Below are 23,317 nucleotides of genomic sequence, written 5' to 3' on the forward strand. Positions count from 1 at the left end.
GTTAAGTGTCTGAATTTTGGAGGGAGACATGTCAGGTAGTTGGATTCTTTACAGAAAAGTAAAATGCTATTAAGACTTGTTTTGCTGCTCTTTTTTTGGGGGGGGGAGTCCACTCGTGGGGCCTGAACTCTGGGCCTGGGCACTGTCCCCCAGCTCTTCAGCTCAAGGCTAGCTCTCTACCACTTGAGCCACAGCGCCACTTCCGGCGTTTTTCTTTTTGCTTATGTGGTGCTGAGGAATCAAACCCAGGGCCTCATGCATGCAAGGCAAGCGCTCTACCACTGAACCACCTTCCCAGCCCTTTTGCTGCTCTTTTTGTCAGTCATGGGGCTTGAACTCAGGGTCTGGGCACTGTTCCTGAGCTTTTCTGCTCAAGGCTTTGAGCACTTTGAATCATAGCTCCACTTCCAGTTTTCTAGTTTTCTGGCAGCTTATTGAAGAAAAGAGTCCCATGCTGGAGCTAGCTTTGAATCACCATCCTCAGATCTCAGCCTTCTGAGCAGCTAGGATTACAGGCCTGAGCCACCAGTACCCACCTTACCTGCTTTCTTAAGGTAGGTGTGGAGCAGTGTGGTTTTAAATCAGGACTGATTTTTGTCCTCCTTTCTCCAGCAATGTTTGGAGACAATTCGGTTTCACAATTTAGGAGGGTGAAATTGGCATTCAGTGGCAAAGGCTGGGGATGCTGTTAAATGCTCTATGGTGCCCAGGGAAGACCACATACAAACAATTACCCTCTACACAGATCAACAGTACCAAAGGTAAGAAAGCCTGGTCTAGCGTACATCTACCCTAAAACTAGTTTTATCTTGTGCAATGGACCAAATGCTTGCATCCTTCTGAATTCCTATGATAAAGGGCTGGGGCTGAGCATTTGCCTAGCATGCACAAGGTCCTAGGTTCAATTCCCAGAAATACCACCAAAGGAAGAAAAAAAAATTCCAATGTTGAAATGTTAACTCCCAACATGGTACTACCAAAATGTAAATAGGTCATGAGTTTAGAGCCCTCACAAATGATTAAATGACAGAGTTCTTCCTGGGTGACTCACACCTACAATCCTAGCTATTCAGGAGGCTGAGATCTAAGGATCACCCTCCAAAGTCAGCCCAGGCAGAGAAGTTTGTGAGTCTCTTATCTCCAACTAACCAGTCTCCAATTAACCAACAGAAAGCTGGAAAGGGAGGTGTGGCTCAGTGGTAATGGTAGAGAGCTAGCCTTGATAAAAAAAAGTTCAGGTCGAAGGTGGGAATGTGGCTTTAATGGTAGAGTGCTTGCCTAGCATGTACCAATCCCTGGGTTCAATTCCTCAGTACCACATACACAGAAAAAGCCAGAAGTGGAGCTGTGACTCAAGTGGTGGAGTGTTAGCCTTAAGTTCAATGACAGTGCCTAGACACTGAGTTCAAGCCCCAGGACTGGCAAAAAAAAAAAAAAAAAACATAGAAAAAAGCTCAGGGACCATGCCCAGACCCTGAGTTCAAGCCCTAGTACCAGCAGAAAACCAAACAAATAATAGAGAGTTGTCTAGCTCTCAGCCAGGTGAAACTACTACCAGGAGAAGGTAGTCTGCATCCCAGAAGAGGGCCCTCATTAGAGCCCAACCATTCTGCTACTCTGATCTCAGGCTTCCATTCTCTGGAACCATAAGAAACTAATTTCTATTGTTTAGAAGTTTCCAGGCCTGGGAGACTTTATGATAGCATCCTGAAGACGTCCAACTGCTAAGATTTCCACTGAACGTTCCACGTAGTGAACAATGTCTTTCTACTCTCTGCTCTGGCCGGGTGGAACTTCTCACTTTTCCTGAACTGCTGTGAGCTCTGGAAACTATTGTGGAGGCTCCCAGCTTTCTGGTTATTTGTCCAACCATTGTTTTCTGACTTCCTCTGGCACCCTCACAGCTTACCACTTGGCCCAAAATTAAAGAAACCCCAGGCAAATAGCTTCTGCTCCTACTCTGCACAGCCCCTCCTCTCCAGAACTATGTCCTCAGATTCCAGGTGCTTCCAGTCTGAAGCACTTCACTAAGGTCTGTTGCAGTCCCTGAGCTTGGTCTGTAAAGCATCTTCAGGCAGAAAGCCCAGGTGAGCAAAGGGATCTCCTCGCATCTGCCCCACATCTGCAAGTCTGACCAGCCAAAGCGCTAAGAAACCTTTGTTCCTGGTTATCTTCCCAAAGATGTTTACCTAGTGAACAACTTGAAAGATAATCTAGTTAGTGTCTTCATCTGGAGCCAAGGGCAGGTTTGTGTACCATTCAGTGCGGGAAGGATAATATTCCCTCCGGAACAAAGTTCAAATGGGCTAATTGCCAATTAAGAATAATTCTCATTCTCCAAGTTCAGGGCGGCTCTTCTGTTGCACACACACTAGCACCTGGGCCTCTACCACCCAGGGACAGCCACTGCATTGCTGTGAACAATAGTCTTCTCTGACCCGAGTCTTGGGGCTTCTGCCAGAAACTGTAACACTGTGGCAAGCTAAGCAACTAACTTGCAAGTAAATGTTCATACTCCTTCCCAATTCTCTGCATAACCTGGTTCTGGTTGTAAGATGTGAGCCCTCCTCCCATACACATATGGATGCATAGATGTGTGTATCCATATATAAATCTAGATCTATATACAATATGGTTACAGCTGTATAGATATATGAACTTCTCTCTGATGTCTACAGTCTAGAGTGAGAGACAAGAATTTGAGCTTTTGGTTTTGTTTTTGTTTTTGTTTGTTTTTTGGTCATGGGGCTGGAACTCAGGGCCTGGACACTGTCCCCGAGCTCTTTTGCTCAAGGGCTCTACCACTTCAAGCCACAGAACCACTTCCAGTTTCCTAGTAGTTAATTGGAAATAAGAGTCTCATGGTTTTGCTTACCTTGGCTGGTATTGAACTGCAATCCTCAGATCTTAGCCTCCTGAGGAGCTAGAATTACAGGCATGAGCTTGGTAGTATTGAGGTTAGAACTTAAAGTTGTACTTGCAAGGCAGGTGTTTTACCATATGAGTCAGCCTCTAACCCAAGAAAAAGATTGTGTGTATGAGAGAGAGAGAGAGAGAGAGAGAGAGAGAGAGAGAGAGAGAGAGAGAGAGAGGCAGACAGACAGACAGACAGACAGACAGACAGTAGGTCCTGGGGCTTGAACTCAAGGCCTGGGCACTGTCACCAAGCTTTTGTGCTCAAAGCAAATGCTCTATCACTTGAGCTGCTCCACTTCCAGTGTGTATGTGTGTGTGTGTGTTTAAGTAGAGATTAGAGTCTAAAGGGCTTTGAACTCCAATCCTCAGACCTCAGCCTCCTATCCAGGATTAAAGGCATATGCCACTAGCACCCAGCATAAAGTAGGGATTTTTTTGTTTTTTTGTTGTTGTTTTTTTTTTTTTATTGTTGATCTCAGGGCTTGAACTCTGGACCTGGGTGCTGTCAACTAAAGGCGAGCACTCTGCCACTTGAGCCACAGCCACACTTCTAGTTTTCTGGTGATTAACTGGAGATAAGACTTTCATGGGCTTTCCTGCCTAGGCTGGCTTTGAACCATGATCCTCAGATCTCAGCCTCCTGAGTAGCTAGATTACAGGCATGAGCCACCAGAACCTGGCCAAAGATTTATTTTTCAAAGAAAAGCATGTAATTTTTTTAATATACAAGGATATACATTACATCTTTTTTAAATTAAATTTATTTATTTTTTTTTTGCCAGTCCTGGGGCTTGAACTCAAGGCCAAGACGCTGTCCCTGAGCTTCTTTTGCTCGAGTTTAGCACTCTACCACTTGAGTAACAGCACGACTTCCAGCTTTTTCTGTGTATGTGGTACTGAGGAATAGAACCCAGGGCTTTGTGCATGCTAGGCAAGCACTCTACCACTAAACCACCTTCCCAGCCACATTACATCTTTATAACAGCAAAAAAATAGAGGAACAATATGAATATCTAGCCACAAAAAATAAATTAATTCTAATACATCCAAAGGTATTATAACTCCCTAGAAATGACTGTTATTTTGAAGTCTAAACATGTCATTTTAAAATGGTAGCAGTATCCAGAAAGAAATAAGGATTGAGGCCAGGAATGGTGGCACAGGCTTTCAACACTAGCATGCCGGAGGTTGAGGCAGGAAGCTCTGGCAGACATATGACAGGCTAGGGAAACTTGCCTTCCAGGCCGAAGGAATAGTATCTTCAAAGGTCCTGAGACAGCATAGAGCTTGGCACATTTGAAGAACTTAGGTGGTAACTGGTCAGAACAAAATAATAAACAAAGTAACCAGATTCTTGCCTCTGGCTGTTCTTTCAGAATCTACCCCAAAGGCCTTGTTTAAAACATCCCTGACCAATTAAATCAGAATGTTTAAGAGTGATGCTCAAGGGTCACAGTAACTCATACCTGCAATGGCAGCACTGGGAAGGCAGGGTCAGGAAAAGCTCAAGTTCAAGTCTACCCTGGGCTACATAGTAAGACTCTCTCAAAAATCTAAGGGTTGGCCAGACGCCAGTGACTCATGCCTGTAATCCTAGCTACTCAGGCAGCTGAGATCTGAGGATCACAGTTCAAAACCAGTCCAGGCAGGAAAGTCCATGAGACTCTCATCTCCAATTAATCACCAGAAGACCAGAAGTGGCTCTGTGGCTCAAGTGGTAGAGAGCTAGCCTTGAGCTGAAGAGCTCGGGGACAGTGCCCAGGCTAGAGTTCAAGCCCCACAACCGACCAAAAAAATATTTTTTTTAATCTAAGGGCTGGGCCAGGCGCTAGTGGCTCACGCCTATAATCCTACCTGCTCAGGAGGCTGAGATCTGAGGATCATGGTTCAAAGCCAGCCCGGGCAGGAAAGATCGTGAGACTCTTGTCTCCAATAAACCACCAGAAAACTGGAAGTGGTGCTGTAGCTCAAGAGGTAGAACACTAGCCTTGAGCTGAAGAGCTGAGGGACAGCACCCAAGCCCAGAGTTCAAGCTCCATGACCAACAAAAATAATAATAATAATAAATCTAAGGGCTGGGAATCAGCTCAGTTGTTTGAGCCTCTGCATATGCATGAAAGAGAGACAGAGAGAGGGGGAGAGAGAGACAGAGAGAGAGAGATCAACTACTGACCCATGAAAATTCAAGAAGTTTAGGTTTTATAGAAGCATTTGTATTTCAGTTAAAAAGTAATAAAAATATACTAAAGGCATTTTATTTGCTTTCATTTGTGTATTTTGTTTTCTTTACATACTTGTACAAAGGAGTTGCCATCTACCAAAGCAGTTTGTGAACACAACACATGTTGGTCAATGTCACTCCTTTCAACATTCTTACCCATCCCTCCACAACCTGCCCCTTCCCTTACTCTTCTCTCTCTCTTCTCCTCTTCATTTGTCCCCTTTTCCCTTGACCCCACCTCTCCCCTTTCAAATATCTACTTCCCGGAGTTTATTTTGTTGAACTTTGTGATTTGTTTTTTGTTGTTTTTCTTTTGTCAGTTGTGAGGCTTGAGCTCAGGGGCCTGGGTGCTGCCCCTGAGCCTCTTCGTGCTCAAGGCTAGCACTCTACCACTTTGAGCCACCGGGCCACTTCCAGTTTTTGAGTGGTTAATTGGAGATAAAAGTTTCACATGGGCTCTTCTTCCTCCGCTGGCTTCAAACTGTGATCCTCAGATCTCCACCTCCTGAGTAGCTAGGGTTACAGGCATAAAGATTCCTGCACCTGACTTGTGATCTGTTTTTAAAAGGAGCTCTTTGACTGCTGTGAGAAGACTGGATTAGAGGAGGCCAACGTGTAGGAGCAAAGAGAATTAGGAAGTTCCTGAGATTGTAGAGGCCAGAGACAATGAAAGCTAGGACTAAGGTGGGGCTATGTGAAGAACACTTGGAAAGCCAGACTGAATCAGTGGAAGGAGGCCAAGTTAATGAGAGGACTCTCTAATACCGGATGAGTAAATCAGACTTTATCTGGGAGTAATGGAGTGGAGAGAGATTTTTTTTTTTTGGGTCCAGTCATGAGCCTGAACTCTGAGCCTGGGCACTGCCCCTCAGCTCTTCAGCTCAAGGCTAGCGCTCTACCACTTGAGCCACAGCGCCACTTTCAGCTCTTTTTTTTTTGCTTATGGGTGCTGAGGAATCGAACTCAGGGCCTCAAGCATGCAAGGCAAGCACTTTACCACTGAGCCACCTTCCCAGCCCCAGGAGAGATATTTAAATTCATAAGTTAGGATTGCATCCAGATGCATAAACAGAAAACATAACTCGCAGGTGGCTTAAACACAGAGGTTTCTTTTTCTCACATAAACAATAAATCTAGAAGTAGTATCATTTGTTCAGAGGTCAGGCCAATGTCACAGACTTTGCTTCATAGCTGCAAAATGGCTGCTGTAGTTCCTTTGTAATCACATTCAAGACAGTAATTTTAGGAAAATTGGTGGCACTAGCTGCAATTGCATCTTTTAACAAGCAATGAGAAACATCTGCAGAAGTGTACTTCAACTTATTTTTACTAGCTATGACTCCTTCATCTTAAGAGAGAGTGGAAAAGGATTTAATTTTTTCCAAACTTCATCATGCAACAAGAACTACTAGAATTTTTGAACTTGGGAAATAGCGTGTTTTAGATAAGTACAGCCTGGGGTCAATGGAAAAGTAGAAAGGGAAGAATTAGAAATGGGGATCAACTCCTGCTATGATAAATGGGAAGAAAATTCAAATTGAAATAAAGGCAAAAGAAAGAATGAAAGACTTTGGAGTGGCACCGGTAGAGGTAGATTACACCCTGAGGCCAGCTGTGGGTCGTGGGGAGACCCTATCTGAAAAACAAACTAAAGCAAAAAGGGTTGGATCAAGTGATAGAGCATCTAATTAACAAGCACGAGGCCTTGAGTTCAAACCCACCAAAAGAGAGCACCCACCTTGAGTAACCACCAAAAGAGAGCAAAAAAGGAGAAATAATAAAGAACTTAAGGATCATGTCTACTCAATGCTATAGGCATAGAGATGGGTTTCTGTGCTTTTATGCAAATATGTATCTTTTTTGTAAGGATAGAGAGATGTACAAAAATCAACAGGTATATCTGTGTACTGTCTTGGTTCTCCTCTATGCAGACTCTGTGTTGGGTCCTTTATTCATCAAAGACTTATTGGGAAAAAGCAATGTATCAAATACTACTGAGAAGCACAGACATGAGGCAAGCTCACTTCCTCCCCTCAAGGAGTTTGGGCCAGAAAAGAAAACACATTCCCCAAATAGCTACAATGCAATGTTATGGCAAGTGTCAAAGGGTCATTGAACTATAGCTGAGGTGGAGAAATATGGACTGGCTTCTGGAGAACGTGGCATTTGGGCCTGGTTCCAAAGAAATCCAGAGAATCATTCTTGGAGAATTGGCTAGAAAGGGTGTAAAATGAGCCTGGTGAAAAGTTGACCTAAAGGATTAAGTTTTATTTTGTAGACTACAAAGTCTTTCTTGGACTCCTGTAAGACTGAAGTACTATGCTGGATGCTGAATTTCTACATGTGATTGCCATGTCTGGTTCATGCATACCTGTTTGTGAACATATATAGATTTCATTGTGTTTTCCTGGCTGTGTGTGTCTTTTAATCATTTGCCTCTGTGTACATTCACACAAAACCCCATGTGCATGTATCTGCATGTGACCAGCAGGTGGCACCACAGAATCATAACTAGCAAGGAAAAAGTCTCTTCCCCTTGCCCCCCCCCCCACCTTTCCAGCCAATTATCTCAGACCCTCATCAGGCTTTAGAGACCACCAGTCCCTTTTAGGGGCTGGGGATGCATATTTGGTTCAATCATAAGCATTATTTATCATTGTATTTCCAAATATGTACTAAATGAAACAATAAAATGCTAATGTACCCAGTGGGGTAAATGGGAGGGAGAGAGGGAGAGGGGGTGGGGAGGAGGAGGAGGAGGAGGAGGAGGAGGAGGAGGAGGAGGAGGAGGAGGAGGAGGAGGAGGAGGAGGAGGAGGAGGAGGAGGAGGAGGAGGAGGAGGAGGAGGAGAAGAAGAAGAAGAAGAAGAAGAAGAAGAAGAAGAAGAAGAAGAAGAAGAAGAAGAAGAAGAAGAAGAAGAAGAAGAAGAAGAAGCAGCAGCAGCAGCAGCAGAAGCATCAGCAAAAGCAGCAGCAGCTGGCTATTAGCAAAGATCCCACAGGAAATGGATTTCACAGTCACACAGTCAGGAGGGGAAAGGTGATAAAATAGTAAATTCAGTCTGTCACCCCTAAGGCTATCCTGCACATAATGGTGCCTCTGAGCCTAATCTTTTCCTCCAGCTGACTCTTATTTAGTGCCTGGTGATGACTAGGACCAGGATTGTGGGAAATGCCCATCTCTGCCCACTGGGTATTACAACCTGGAAAGAGAAATGAAGCTTATTAAACATTATAGCCCCTACAATTCTCTCTACTCATGGCTGAGAACTACCCACTCCAGAGAAGAACTTGTTAAAGGAAGGAGCCTCCAGAGCGAGCCAGGAGCTGGGGTTGGGGGGTCCCCACTTGGGTCTAGTTAGAGACTCTGACCTCTGATGCTCTTTCCCAGCCCAACTTACAGGTTGGTTTAGGAGACTCTCCTTCTGCCATACATCCTGCTAGGCAACTCCTCCTCCCGTTCCTTCCCCACCCCCAACACCTCACCTTCCCAAAGCCCAGACCTGTGATAGGTGCGTGCCCTTGTTAGCCTGGCCTGGAGGACACAGGCCTCTAATGGCTCAGGCCATTGTAGAGTTTAGAGTTGAACGGAAGGAACTCAGTTCACTCCCACCAAGACACAAGCTCAGTCAAAAACCCTTAGACCAAGACTTCGTGGAAGGGAGTCATAGGAGGGGGCCATGTTGAGGAACTAGGAATTAAAACATGTTTATGGTCTGGGTTAGTATTCCCACCTGGGTAGCCGTTTTGCCTTCTCCCCCAGTTCTCCCAATGTTCTTACTCCTCCATTTGAGCTAGACTTGCCACTCTGGTCTAATCTGGTGTGGCTGTCTAAGGAATCTACACAGTTTGGTGGGGCACTAGGGATCCTGGTAGGACAGGACAGAGTGTGCTCCCGTGTTTCTCCCACCTTTTGTACCCACTTGTACCCCACTCCTAGCTCCCTGGATGTATTCATTCTCCTCTCCTGCTCTTTCCCCTGGAGTGTTTCCCCTGCCCACATGGCAGATGACTGACTACCCACTTCAAATTCCACTTTCCTCCTAAGGCCTTGAGTTCTACCCCAGTTTGATGCAGCCTTGCCCTCCTCCCTTAATCTTAGCTTTCTTTCCATAATGCTTTATTATTTAAACATCAGTTCCTTCCATTCAGCTCTAAACTCTACAAGGGAAAGTTGTTTTGTATTCACTCCGTATCTAGCAACATACATGATCTAGCAGATCCTCAAAAAACATGAAGAGGGGAATACAACTGTTTGCTATGATTGCATACAGCTGTCCTTCAATGTCTAAGGAACTGCAAACTCAGTGGGTCACAATATGGATGCTTTTTCTAGGAGAAGACAAAATATACAGCTGCACTGAGTATCCAGTGCCAGCTGCCTGCTGACCCCAACTCCCTTCATCTTAGACTCCTGACCTCAGTCAGTCCTCAAGGATTGACCTATCACAAGTCTCTCTTCTTCCTCCCTGATTCACAACCCTGGCTTTCTCTCTCACACTTCCCTATTCTCCCCTGCTATTTCCCTAGGGCTTGGCCAAATGCCAGTGGCTCACATCTGTAATCCTAGCTACTCAATGAGATCTGAATGATTGAAGTTCAAAGCCAGCTCAGGCAAAAAGTCCTCCAGGCTCCATTCAAGTGACCAATGAAAAACTGAGTTCAACGTGTGGCTTAAGTAGTAAAGTACAGGTGAACAAGCTGAGTGAGTGCTAGGCCCTGAGTTCAAATCCCTTACTACCAAAAAAGCAAACAAAGCGTTGGGGCTCCAGCCCACAGATACATGGAGACAAAAGAGCAGGACTGAGGAAACTCTCAGCCCCTGATAGCTCCTCCACCCCCTCCATGAGCATTAGATAAGGAAGTGACTATCAGAAGTCACTGTCTTGGTCAGTTCCTGTTTCTGGAGCAAAGATGCCAAAATCTGTTCCTTTTTCTTATGAAAAATGTAGTGACTTTGACATCCAAAATTCCCAGAACCACATTGCCCCTGTGGCCTGGCTGTGACTATATGGCTGTATGAAGGGTCTGCCAAGGCCTCATGGGGGAGAATGCATTAGAACACGCCTGGCTCAGGTCTCCAGGCTTTATACAGAGCAGGCTCAGAAGAGAGTTTACCTCTAGGCCCTCACCTGGCAACTAAGAAGCATCTGGAGAAAGTGAAAAGCTGGTCAGTTGGAGTCCACATCACCCAGGTGATGTGGGTTAGTTTGGCAAACTCCACCCCTATCCTGTTTTGAGCTAGAAGCCATTCCATTCTGGAGAAGAGCAGGTACAGCCAAGGTCATTTCTGGGCCAAGCCTGCTCCAAGGCCTTTCCTTCTGAGCCCCAATCCCATTTGGAGTGGATGGACAGCACATTTTATGTGGAATTGGAACCTTTTGAGCCTTGGGCTGAGAAGTGAGGTGAACCAGTGTGGGAGTATGGGGAGTAGAGGTGGAGGAGGGCAGCACAGGTAAATAGGTGTGCATCAATTAAGGCAAGTTTAGAGCTGGAGCTAGGGTAAGAAAGAGTGAAAACATTAAGATTAGGATCAAAGATGGATGTTCCGGTGACCTTTGAGAGTCATGATTAGCCATCTGGACCCAGCCCATCCTGGAGAAGGGAGGTCAGACAGGGTCTGGCAGCAGGTTGTCTATGTATGCAGGGTATAAAGATTTGTGCTTTCGGAAGTGGCGCTGTGGCTCAAGCGGTAGAGCGCACGCCTTGAGCAGAAGAGCTAAGGGACAGCGCCCAGGCCCAGAATTCAAGCCCCATGACCGACAAAAAAAAAGATTTGTGCTTTCTAGAAAAGCTCACATCAGACCTGTTTTTCCTGTTGCTGTTTGCACTGGGCTCCTTCCTCTTTCTTACACTCATTTACTCAAAAGTGCTTAAGCAGGGTCCTTCCTGTAAGCCAAGCACCACTGCTAGATACTGTGTAAGAGTCAGCCAATCCCTGCCTTTGTAGTTATTGTCCAACTTGGGAGGTAAATATATAAGCACATATTCACAATGGAGTGTGAAAGGTGTAAAATCCAACGTGAAAGTACTTGTGAAATGGTGAAAGCTGATGGAGGGTAGAATTCAGCAGCTGGAAGAGGTCAAAGAAAAACTCATTGACAATAGAAGAAAATATCTGAGCTGGAAGCCAGAGAAAGGAAAGCGGGCCCTTCCAGGCTGAGCAAAAGCAAAAGAAGGAGGGAGATGGTGGGTTGCAGCTGTTTCCAGATGTGAGAGTTTAGGGTTGTTAGGTAAAGACAACACCTTTCAGAAGGTCATCTTTTATTGGATCAGGCACCAACAGAGGCAGAGGAAGGACCTTAGATCTCACAGAGGGATCAAAACACCAGTGGGCCCCATCTACAGTCCTCCATCACCCTTCCCTTTATGTCAGTAGAAATACAGGGGCTTAAATTTCAAACTCTACTATAAAGCCATAGTATTCAAAACAGCTTGATACTGGCACAAGAACAGACCTCAGGACCAATGGAATAGAATTGAAAACCCAGAAATGAACCTACAGACCTAAAGCCATCTAATCTTCCATAAAGGAGCTAAAAAAATAGAATGGAAGAAAGACAGCCTCTTCAGTTAAATGGTGCTGGCAAAATTGGTTAACTACTTGTAGAAAACTAAAGCTAGAGCCTTATATATCACACTGCACCAGAATCAACTCCAAATGGATCAAAGACCTCGGAGTCAAAGCAGACACTCTGAAAACATTACAGGATGGAATAGGAGAAACCCTAGGTCTCCTTGGCACAGGCTGAAATTTTCTTAATAGAGACCTAGAAACACAACAAATCAAAGAAAGGTTGGACAAATGAGATTGCATGAAATTGCAGACCTTCTGCATGGCAAAGGACATAGCTAGCAAGATCAATAGAAAGCCCACAGATTGGGAGAAGATCTTCACTAGCCATACAACGGACAAGGGTCTCATATCTAAAATATGCCTGGAACTCAAAATATTAAATCCCCCAACAACAAATCTTCAAAGAAACAACTGCCCAATAAATAAGTGGGCTAAAGACTTAAAGAGAAACTTCTCTGAAGAGGAAAGAAGGATGGCCAGTAGACACATGAAGAAATGCTCAACCTCTCTAGCCATAAAACAAATGCAAATCAAAACAACATTGAGATACCACCTCACCCCAGTTAGAATGGCTATAACCAAGAACTCTAATAACAACAGATGCTGGAGGGGATGTGGACAGAGGGAACCTTACTGCATTGTTGGTGGGAGTGTAAACTTGTTCAACCACTTTGGAAAGTAGTATGGAGGTTCCTCAAAAGACTCCACATAGAGCTCCCCTATGACCCAGCAATCCCACTTTTGGGCATTTACCCAAATGTTCACAAACAAGACCACACTAAAGCTACCAGCACAACTATGTTTACTGCAGCCTTATTTACCATAGCTAAGATATGGAACCAACCCAGATGCCCCTGAGTAGATGAATGGATCAAGAAAATGTGGTATATATACACAATGGAATTCTATGCCTCCATCAGAAAGAATGACATTGCCCATTTGTTAGGAAATGGAAAGACTTGGAAAAATTATATTAAGTGAAGTAAGCCAGGCCCAAAGAAACATAGGTCCCATGGTTTCCCTTATTTGCAATATCTAGTATATGTCTGAGACAAGCAGAAAACGTCAGATAAGGTGATATTAGGGAAATGAACCCTAAGATACGTATTCAAATGTTTTTTTTTTCTTTCATGCGATTATTTCTAACGCATTTATAAGATTCTTTGTTACTTTGTATGTCCCTCCCCCACAGTATAACCCCAGCTTTCACTGTATTTGATGTTGTTGTTATAATTTGTGGAGGGGAAGGGAAAAAACAAATCGTTTAAATAGGGATATAGGTGGACCCATTGCAACAATGAGATGTACAAATTGTTATGTCAAAAACGAACTTTACAACTTTGGTAGGTAGGGGAGGAGGGTTGGGTAGGGGGTCGGGGGAGGATGGGATGGGAAGAGGAAACAAAGGCGGAGGCTGCAATGCTTGCTAAGAAATGTACTCATAATCTTGCCCATGTAATTGTAACCCCTCTGTACAGTATTTTCACAAAAAAAGAAAAAGAAAAAGGAAAAAAAAAAAAAGAAATACAGGGGCTTTCTAAGCTCAACTGACTCCAAGAAGAATTTCCATCTGCTCCTCTGTGCTGCAATACTGCACCCTTGAGGAGCCTCCTTACTTAGGCCTAGGTCACCCACTACCCACCTCAGGTCCTCTTCTCCCTGTGTCTCTACTCTCTGTACCCCATCTGGCCCTTAGCACCACCAGGAGGCAAATGTCCTCAGGGACCCAGTCTAGAGAAAGGCCTGCATAGAGATCCCCAAAGGCTGGGTCTAGACAATTTGGAGACATCTGTAGCCAGGGCTTTCCTTCTGCCACAAGCAGAGTTCAGATTCTCCACATGGGGGTCCCAGCTATTGGGTGCTAACTGGGGTGGGGGTGGGGGCTGACATAGCATCAGCTGAGGCTGGGGGTATGCTCTGCAGATGGCAGAGGACAAAAGCCCTGTCAACCGGCAGGCCTGAGCCACAGATAGGTAAGGGGACAAGAGGCCAGGCTGCCTGTCCAGCTATGGGGTTCTGGAGACACCCCCCCCCACCTCTTGCAGGCGAGGGGAGGGGGAGAGATCGTTCTCAGGCTAGAAGAAGCATTGGGCGGCAGGGGAGAATGGCACCAGGGGCCATCAGGGGTGCGTGGTCCCTTGGCTGTCCCCCTAAACCCCGCCCCCTCCCCGAGGGAGGGAACTGAGCTCAGCAACAAGGGAGGAATTCCAGCCATTTCCTCTGCACCGCGCGGTATGTGGCCTGCTCGCTGTCCCAGCGACCGCAGCCGGCCGGGGGTGGGGGAAGGACGGGGGCGTCACCAACCAGGGCTGGCAGCTGCCTGGGTCTCAAGGATTCTCAGCCCACTGTCCTCTAGTCTCACATCTGCCTTTCCAGACCCCTGCCCGGGGCAGACTCCACGGCCCTCCCCCCTTCCCCAGCTGGTCCTTGGTGGCTGGTTTTGCCGCTGAAGATCCTGGCTTTGTCACCTAGGGTCAGGTTCCTTCACCTAGCTTCCAAGCCTCAGTTTCTGTGTCTGTGAAATGGTGTGGCCCTGGGGACAGTGCTTGGCCTCCTGTGTGTTATCCTGAGAAAAGGAAAGGCCTGGGAAAGGTCAGCGGCTATTTTTCATTTCTCTAGATCTTGTTCCTGCCCTTGACTTCCCCATTGCAGATCAAGGTCTCTTCTTCAGTCTGGTTTGTGGCTGGCCTGGGTGAGAGTGGACTTTACAAGGAGGCTGTACAAACACAACCACCCTCGCTGGGCCCACCCATGATTGCACCCCACCACAAGGGAAAATGTCTCAAGATCTCACGATGGAATGCTATTCAGCTTTGCTCTCAAACATCAGGTTGTTGAAAGGAAGGACCAAAAGACAGTCCTTCCTTCTTTCTTTCTTTCTTTCTTTCTTTCTTTCTTTCTTTCTTTCTTTCTTTCTTTCTTTCTTTCTTTCTTCCCCCCCCCTCCTCTCTCTTCCTATGATGTCATTGTTGTCTGAGAAGAGCCAGACAGGTAATGATTAGGGGAAACTAAAGGTGCCCACAGCAGTATCCGCAAACATGGACTCTATAGTTTTGTGTCTGCAAAGAGAATGATCTGCCACCCTTACTCTCCGGACTTCTCTTTCCAAGTATAGGTTCCCTCTCACCCCAGAAGGAGCCTTGTTTTTCAGCCTTTAACTCTTGCTAGGAGAAGTAAAGCACCTATAAGAGCCAGAGCCCTCACCCGCCTCCCCGGACCTGGAGCATTCCACCACTTCCCCTGCAACCCACACCTGCCTCACCACCCCACCCCCACCCCCACCATGTGACAATAACAGAGTTGGAAAGCCCCTAGTTTCACCAGGCCCAACCACCCACCGCTTCCCAGATGCTGCACCAAAAAGCTGTTCAGCCTCTGGGCTTCCTTCTACTGACCTTTGTTTTGATTTTTTTTTTCTAGCCTTCATTCCAACCAGCATCCCTAAGCCAAAGAAGCAGCCCCTTGCAATGAAATGCTCCTATTTCTGTCTGACACAGTCTAGCAGTCTCAGGCTACATAAATCCAGGTAGAGACAGGTCCAGAAAGATAGTGCTATAAATATCTCAGACTAGTGGGGAAGCTGAGCTCACAGGCAGCAACCCACCCCCACCCCCACCCCCTTTCCCTGAGCCCAGCATTTCCGGCCTTCTCAGTGAAACAGGCCTGTCTCTCTCTATGGTAGGAAGAAGAGATTTCATCAGTGTCAGAGGCCTGACTTTCTAAAGTGTTTGTCCTCTGCACTGGACTCAAGGCCCTAACTCCTATTAATAGACTCCCTTCACCCCTCCTTCTCTCCCTTTAGTGTTTTTAGAAGATCTCCAAGAGACCCCACACATTGGCCAGTATTCTTTGTGGGTTGTTTTTTTTTTTTTGCCCGTCATGGGGCTTGAACTCTGGGCCTAGGCGCTGTCCCTCAGCTCTTCGGCTCAAGGCAAGCACTCTACCACTTGAGCCACAGCGCTACTTCTGCTTATGTGGTGCTGAGAAATCGAACCCAGGGCCTCATGCGTGCAAGGCAAGCACTCTACCACTGAACCACCTTCCCAGCCCAGGCCAGTATTCTTAAAATGCAGACCAATCAGGTCTGCATTTGTGGCTCACACCTGTACTCTTAGCTACGCAGGAGTCTGAGATCTGAAAATCCAGGTTCCAAGTCAACCCCGGCAGGAAAGTCCATGAAACTCTTACTTCTAATTAACCACCAAAAATCTGGAAGTAGAAATGGCTCAAGTGATAGAGCATTAAGCATTGAGCTGGGGGGAGGGGGGGGAAATCTAAGAGACAGTGCCCAGGCTTTGAGTTCAAGCCCCAAGACTATCACAAAAAGAGGAAAAAAAATTAGACCACTCTTTCCAATGGGTGAGGAATTCTACCTTTATTTGGAAGGCAACACCTAAATTTAAAATGGAATTCTAATGTTTTGCCAGCATGTTTTGATTAAAGTAGGGGAAGGGAAGAAGAAAAGTCCTAAGCCAGGCAATGGTGGCTGATGCCTGTAATCCTAGCTACTCATGAGGCTGAAATCTGAGGATCGCAGTTTGAAGCCAGCTTGGCAGGAAAGTCCATGAGACTTTTATCTGCAGTTGACCACAAGAAAACCAGAAGTGACACTATGGCTCAAAGTGGTAAAGTGCTAACCTTAAGCAAACGAGCTCAGGGACAGCACCCAGGCTCTGAATTCAAGCTTCATTACTGACAAAAAAAGAAAAACCCCAAACCAGGCTGGAAGTGCAGTAGACTTATTAGAGGCAAAGGAAAAAGCTGAAAGCATATGCAAGAGGGAAGGTAGTAGCCCTGCCTGCTGCTCTCTCACAGTGCTAGTCCCAGTGGAGTGGGACTTTCTGAGCTTGATCTGCTGAATCTGGGGCTTGGTGAAGTGCAGTTTATTGAAGCAGAACCTTCAGGGCAGCCAGATAGTCTACTGAGAAAAAAAAAAAAAAAAAAGTGAGCCAGAACCTACCTGGGGCTAAAGGCACTCAGATATAGAGCATTCAGAGACCTGATGACTTGGGGAAAAGGTAGAAGGTGCAAGGCAGGTGATATGGCAAATGATTGAAGACAAATGAAACAAATCTGAACTGTTCACCAGTGTTCAAATGTAGTTGCAAAAATAAGCTGAAGATAAGCAAATGCCTATTTACTTTTAAAACATACAGGGAGTTTAAAGCCTATTAAAAGCATACTGGGTAAGTCTTCTAAAAATACTGTCAAGCCTCTCCCAATATAGGAGCTTACTCTTCAGATACCTCCAAGGAAGCATGTTCCAAGCTCTACCTCATGGAATCTTTCTTTAAAAATGCTATTAACGCCCCATATTACAAATTCAAATACTGAGATCAAAGGGGCTAATTAACTTGCCATGAAATACCCAGTTATAGAGAAGAGACTTGAACCCAGAAACCACTTCCTGAGATGTTGAACCTGTAGTGTGGGATAATACTTATCTCTGAGATGGAGAAGATTCCTCTGAAGTCTTCAGCCATCTTTCACAATGAGAAAGTCTTTCCTATTATACTTGCCTGCTTCTACCAAAGTGAACATATCCTCATTGAACTTAGTTTTCCTGAGGGACCCCAGCAACCTACTCCATGGTCCAAGTTAGTAAAATTGTCCATGGGAACACGATTCCAAATGGATTCTGTCAAGTCACTAAGGCCTGAGTGAGGACCAAACAAACCCTTTCTGTGTGCAAGCCAAAAGATAATTTTTATAACAACAATAGCAGCAACAAAAAAATCAACCATAAAGGAACTATTGTGCTTAGCATAGAACTAGACATTGATATCCTACTTTAATCCATGGGTCAAAAAGACCAAAAGACATACCCCTCTCTCTGTCTCGCTCTCTCCCTCGTATTTGTTACTATTTTTTATTCCTTACTTTCATGTTAATTTCAATTTTGTGTTCTTTTGTGTTTTAGTAGTACTGGGGTTTGGACGCAGGGTCTTGGGTTTGCTAAGTAGGCATGCCTTTAAGCTCTTTCCTATGTTTTTAAAAAGTTAAAACAATTATCAAAATTCTGTAATCGGAGAATTTCACAGAAATATCTGGATTTTTAAGTTTCTTCCTTCAAATCTGAAGATTTAGTCACAGTAATGTATAATGACATCCACCACAATCCGGCCATCCCAGCCTACTTTTTCTCCCTCCCTGCTGGGGAAAGGACAGCCATCTCTCTGGCTAGAATGCAAACATTTCCTACTAAGATCAATATTGAGTCTCACCAATCATAAAAAGCTTCCTGAGAGCTGAATGAGGGAAAATAATTGCAGTACATTAAGGAGAGAAATCATGGCTCCTGCAGACAAGTCATCAGGCCATGCTGGGAGTATGAGCAGAGAGTTGTAGGGCTCTAGAAAAACATAACGATGGAAATTAAGTGTTCAGAGGGCTGACATGAAACTAGCGCACATGACAGAGAATCACCAGTCTCCCAAGACCTCAGCCTCTCATTCAACCAAGCAAACATAAGCTTTTCTGAGCAACCTGGGTCCTTTTCCCCACCTCTCCTCTGGAAACACCCTGGGTAAGGACAGAAGAAAAGCCTGCAAACTATTAGATGGACTGCCAACTCAAGCTATGAGTGAACCCAATGGAATGGGTCTGGACTTTAACCAGAACCAAGCTATGCCCAGGAGAGGATCTCAATGAAGATGAGGCCCAAGTGACTAACCAGAGCCTGGTCAGTCAGGAATTGAAGCATAGTCGAATTTACCAAGATGAACAGCTGTATTCTCTGAAACATGGACCACGAAAACAAACGCCGTCTTCACTAAATTTGAAGGCTTTTTCTGCCAAAGCAGTTTATTATACAGACAGAGAGGGGCAGAGTGAGGAAAGGATTTGGGTGGAGATGTTGGGATAGACAAGAAGCCCTTGGAAGCACCTTTCTACTAGGTCTTGAAGCTACTTTAATCTCTGAATGTCTCAGCTCTGTGACTCTTTGAATACAGACCTGTTTTGGCAATGACCCATGTGACAAGTGTGTCAACAGAGCCCCGGATGTGTACTCTGGGGCAGGGTAAGGGGTAGATGTGATAAAGTACTTTTAAGGCTTTGACAGAAACAGGAAATTCACTATACAGAGAAGAAAATCTGCCAAGCTTCTTAAAGCCAGTGCATAATATGACAGACTTAAAATGACACAATCACAGGGAAAGTAAAAAAAAGTAGAGAGCAGGGCAGGAGGGAGAGAGGCCAACTCTTCAGAGGCCTTCCCCCTCTAAATAGGAAGGAATCCCTGAAACTCCCTGATTTCCAGTCCTTGCTGTTTCAATTCCATCTGCCTTGCATGTGAAGGGCTCATCTCCTTGTCCCTTTGTCCTTGTTTATGCCAGTCTTAAAATCGCCCCAGCTGGGTGCTTGTGGCACATGCATATCATCCTAGCTACTCAAGAGGCTGAGATCTGAGGATCATAATTTAAAGACAGCCTGGGCAGAAAAGTTCATGACACTTTTTTTTTTTTTTTGGTTGTGGGGCTTGAACTCTGGGCCTGGGCGTTTTCCCTCAGCTCTTCAGCTCCAGGCTAGCACTCTACCACTTGAGCCACAGCACCACTTCCAGCTTTCTAGTGGTTTATTGGAGATAAGAGTCTCTCGGACTTTCCTGCCCAGGCTGGCTTTGAACCGGGACCCTCAGATCTCAGCCTTCTGAGTAGCTAGAATTATAGGCATGAGCGACCAGCACCCAGTTCCATGACATTCTTATTTTCAATTAACCAGCGAAATGCCAGAAGTGGAGGTGTAGTGTAAATGCCAGTCTTGAGAGAAAAAAGCAAGCAAGACTAATGAGGCCATAAATTCAATCCCTAGCCGACATACATAAAAAAATTACCCAGCTCTCAGGTCACCTCATGTCCACCTTGTTAATGTCCCTATAGCTCTGATTCTTCCTTATTCTATCCTTTCTTCCCCTTACCCCATCTTGAAACTCTTCCTCCATGCCCCATGGAGTCCATAACCCATAGTTAGCAAAATCTGGAGCCTCAACTGAGCTTCCCCTTATCATCTTTCCCCAGGAACACTGGGCCTTTGCTAACTTCACTGCTTTCCCCAGAGCCTTCTCAAAAGCAGGGCTGTTTTCTCTCACAGCCTGTCATTAGACCTAGAGGTGAGATGGGTGTGCTTTTAGTTCCTCTGTGTTAGTTGCAGAAGTACTCCTCTCCTCTGCAAACCCTTGCACTCCATGTGGCATTTCTTGTCATCAGATTACACAAAACATTATTGTCTTATTCTGACTCCCAGAGGCCATTTTTCCACTGTACTAGATTTAGATTAGATTCTAGATACATTCCCTCTCTCTCTGGTCCCCTACTACTTTCCTTCCCCCTCCTCTTATCCCTCCTTCACCTTCTCCTTCTCCCTCAGAGACATTTCCAACCTCTTAACCAAACCTCTCCATCCTTTGAATTCAATCCTCAGTCCTCTCAGCCAATGACTTTCCCTTCCCTCCATTCAACTCAGGGTTGTGAATACCAACCCTGGAAACTGCTTGCCCAATCCCAATCATCCTTTGACCTCCCATCTGTTGTTCTCCCCACCCTTTCATTCTTGCCCACCTGCTTTTATACTCCTGCTGATATTCCTACTGATGCTTCAATACCAGTATCAATGTTGTCAGTCAGTATGCAAACCTTGTCCTTGTGCAACCCCCTGAACTCATCTCTCTTTTTTTTGTCATACCCACCTACCATGACATCAGACTCTACCACATCTACTCTCTGCTTATTCTCTACCTCCACACCTACAGCCGAACATGGCTAGAGAAACCCACAGAGCCACACTACATGATCTCACATCACATGCATGATGATGAAACTTAAGCAGACCCTTGATGCTGCTCAGCCGGCATTTTTCCTTGGTCCATTCACTCACCGTTGCTCTACAATGATAATGTCTTACCTTGATTTCTCAAGTCCTTAACATTTCCTTCCCACTCTCAGCTGATAATTAGGCTCTCTTTTCACTGTGAAAATAGAAGAAACCAGTGTTTTTAAGACTGAACTCTATTGCTTCCCAGCACATTTATCCTCCATTCAAAAGTTGCTTCTTCACTTTGCCCATTTCCACCTATTACCCACCCATCCAGCAAAGCAAAAGTTCCACCAATCCCATTCTTCTCACCTACTTCATGTCATTACTTCAGCAATTCTCCTTTTCTCTTCTAAAATAAATTGTTACTGTCTACTGGATCATTTCCATTGACACACAAGCATTCTATTATTTCTCGTATCTTAAAAACAACAAAGCTTTTTAATGACTTGCACTTCCCTTGGCAGCCATTTCTTTGCTTCTCTTTAGAGCAAACTCCTCAAAAGTATCATTAATGCTTGCTATTTCCAATTCTGATCCTCCACTTCTTTCTTAATCCAACCCTAAATCAGGCTTAGATCCTCATTATTACATAGCAATTGTTCTTGTCCAAGTTACCCTGATGGCTACATTGCTACATGCATTAGTCAATTCTGTTTTCCTCTTATGTATTTTATTTAATTGACTGTTTCTCCTTGATACATTTCCTTCACTGATATTTACCTTGGAGCATTTTCTCTCTTGATTTTCCTTCTGCCTTCTTAGTCTTTGTATTCTTGGTTCCTAATTTTTTCTCTATTCCCTAATTGTTAAAGTTCATTGTGCTCAAACTTCAGTTCTCCACTCTGCCTTTTCCATCATTCACCTCTTTCAATGATCTCATAGTAATACATGATTTTAAATACATCAATACATTCATGACTTCTTCTTTGAACTCTCAACTCATATGTGCAACTGTATGATCCATATCACAAACTAAAGGTGTTTACCACTGAATTCTTGATATACTCACCCCAAACTTGATCTACCCACAGCCTTTTACTCACAATTGATGTCAACCCTGTTCTTCCAGTTTCTCAGGCACAAAACAAAACAAAAAAACAAACAAATAAACAAACTAGAATCCTCTTTGACTGGTATTGTCCTTTCATGCACATCAGTGGCAGGAATTAATATTATCTTCAAAATACATCCAGAATCCAACCACTTCCTAACCAGTTTTATTGCTGCTACCTAGTCAAAGTCACTGTCATCACTCACCTGAATTAGTACTATAGCTTTCTATCAAGGCTCTTTGCTTCTACTATTTTCTTCTACACATAGGCCCAGTGATTCCGCTGAAATACATCTGAGAACATGCCCCCTTGTCAGTCAGAACCTTGTAAGATCTCTAGCCTTAATTCTCTTAGGATGACTCCTTAATAATTTCTCATTTCTCTCAGAGTAAATACTAAAGGCTTTTCAATTGTCAATAAGATCTCACATTATCTGTCCACTCTGTCCACCACTTTTCTATCATCTTCTATGGACATTCTTCCTCACTCATTCCAGCTTCCTTGTTCTTCCTCAAACACACTATGTATGCTCTTATATGGGAGGTCTTTGATCTATCTAAATACCCTCTACCCCCTAATTCTTGTCTTGGATACCTACTTTAATGATATCCTCATTCCTTCAAGGTTCAAATCTCACTTCCTCAATGAGGCCCACCTGGCCAGCTGCCCCTTCTCCTATACCTTGAAACACCTGGTCACCCTTAACCTGTACAATCTTGTTTATTTTTTGTCTCTGTACTATTTCTTACATCTTTCATATTGTGTAATTTACATATTTGTCTTGTTTATTGTTGATTGTCTTCCCCTTCACTACAGAAATATCAGTCTATATTATTTACAAATATATTCTTAATGACCAGAACAGATTATTTGAAGACTATAAAAATGTTTTTGAATAAGTGAAAAAAAATCCAGATAGACAGAGTTATTTCCTCAGCTATCAGAACTGGCTAGACCAAGAGCAAAGGGAAGAATGAAACTTGAAAGAATGGAGATGACCATTAGTATAATTCATGAACATAGTCAGGTTATATTGAAATGAACAACTGAACTGTGTACTTAAAATTATTGGATGGGGGGGGCGGGGAATGCCAATAGCTCACGCCTATAATCCTAGCTACTCAGGAGGTTGAGATCTGAAGATTGAGGTTCAAAGCCAGCCCCGGCAAAGAATATCAGTGAGACTCTTTTTTTTTTTTTTTTTTTGTCTGTCATGGGGCTTGAACTCTGGGCCTGGGCGCTGTCCTTCAGCTCTTCAGCTCAAGGCGAGCGCTCTACCACTTGAGCTACAGCGCCACTTCCGGTTTTCTGGTGGTTTATTGGAGATAGGAGTCTCATGGTCTTTCCTGCCCGGGCTGGCTTTGAATCGCAATTCTCAGATCTCAGCCTCCTGAGTAGCTAGGATTACAGGCGTGAGCCACCAGCGCCCGGCTCAGTGAGACTCTTATCTCTAACCACTAGAAAACCTGACATAGTGCTGTGTCTCAAGTGGTAGAGCAATAACCTTCAGCTGAAGAGCTGAGGGACAGCGCCCAGGCCCAGAGTTCAAGCCTCATGACTGACAAGAAAAATTATTGGATGGATAGATGATAGATAGATAGATAGACAGACAGACAGACAGACAGACAGACAGACAGACAGACAGACAGACAGACAGACAGACAGATAGATAGATAGATAGATAGATAGATAGATAGATAGATAGATAGATAGATAGATAGATATTTTTATCTACCAC

At 44.6% G+C, this 23,317-nt stretch overlaps 1 long non-coding RNA gene across 3 annotated transcripts in view; it reads right to left on the reverse strand.

Annotated features, from left to right (window-relative positions):
* The window catches only part of LOC138829229 (uncharacterized), a 182,288-nt gene that overhangs the window by 102,667 nt on the left and 56,304 nt on the right, over positions 1-23,317 (reverse strand). For 2 of the 3 annotated variants that reach the window (XR_011372511.1, XR_011372513.1), the window contains one exon: positions 20,615-20,678. This is a non-coding gene — a long non-coding RNA (uncharacterized lncRNA). Of the gene's footprint in view, positions 1-20,579; positions 20,679-23,317 lie in introns of those variants that run through there. The other variant, XR_011372512.1, reaches the window with a different exon arrangement.

The sequence above is a fragment of the Dipodomys merriami genome, unplaced genomic scaffold, assembly GCF_024711535.1.
Source record: "Dipodomys merriami isolate MVZ:Mamm:240054 unplaced genomic scaffold, mDipMer1.0.p SCAF_17, whole genome shotgun sequence".
Lineage (NCBI taxonomy): Eukaryota > Metazoa > Chordata > Mammalia > Rodentia > Heteromyidae > Dipodomys > Dipodomys merriami.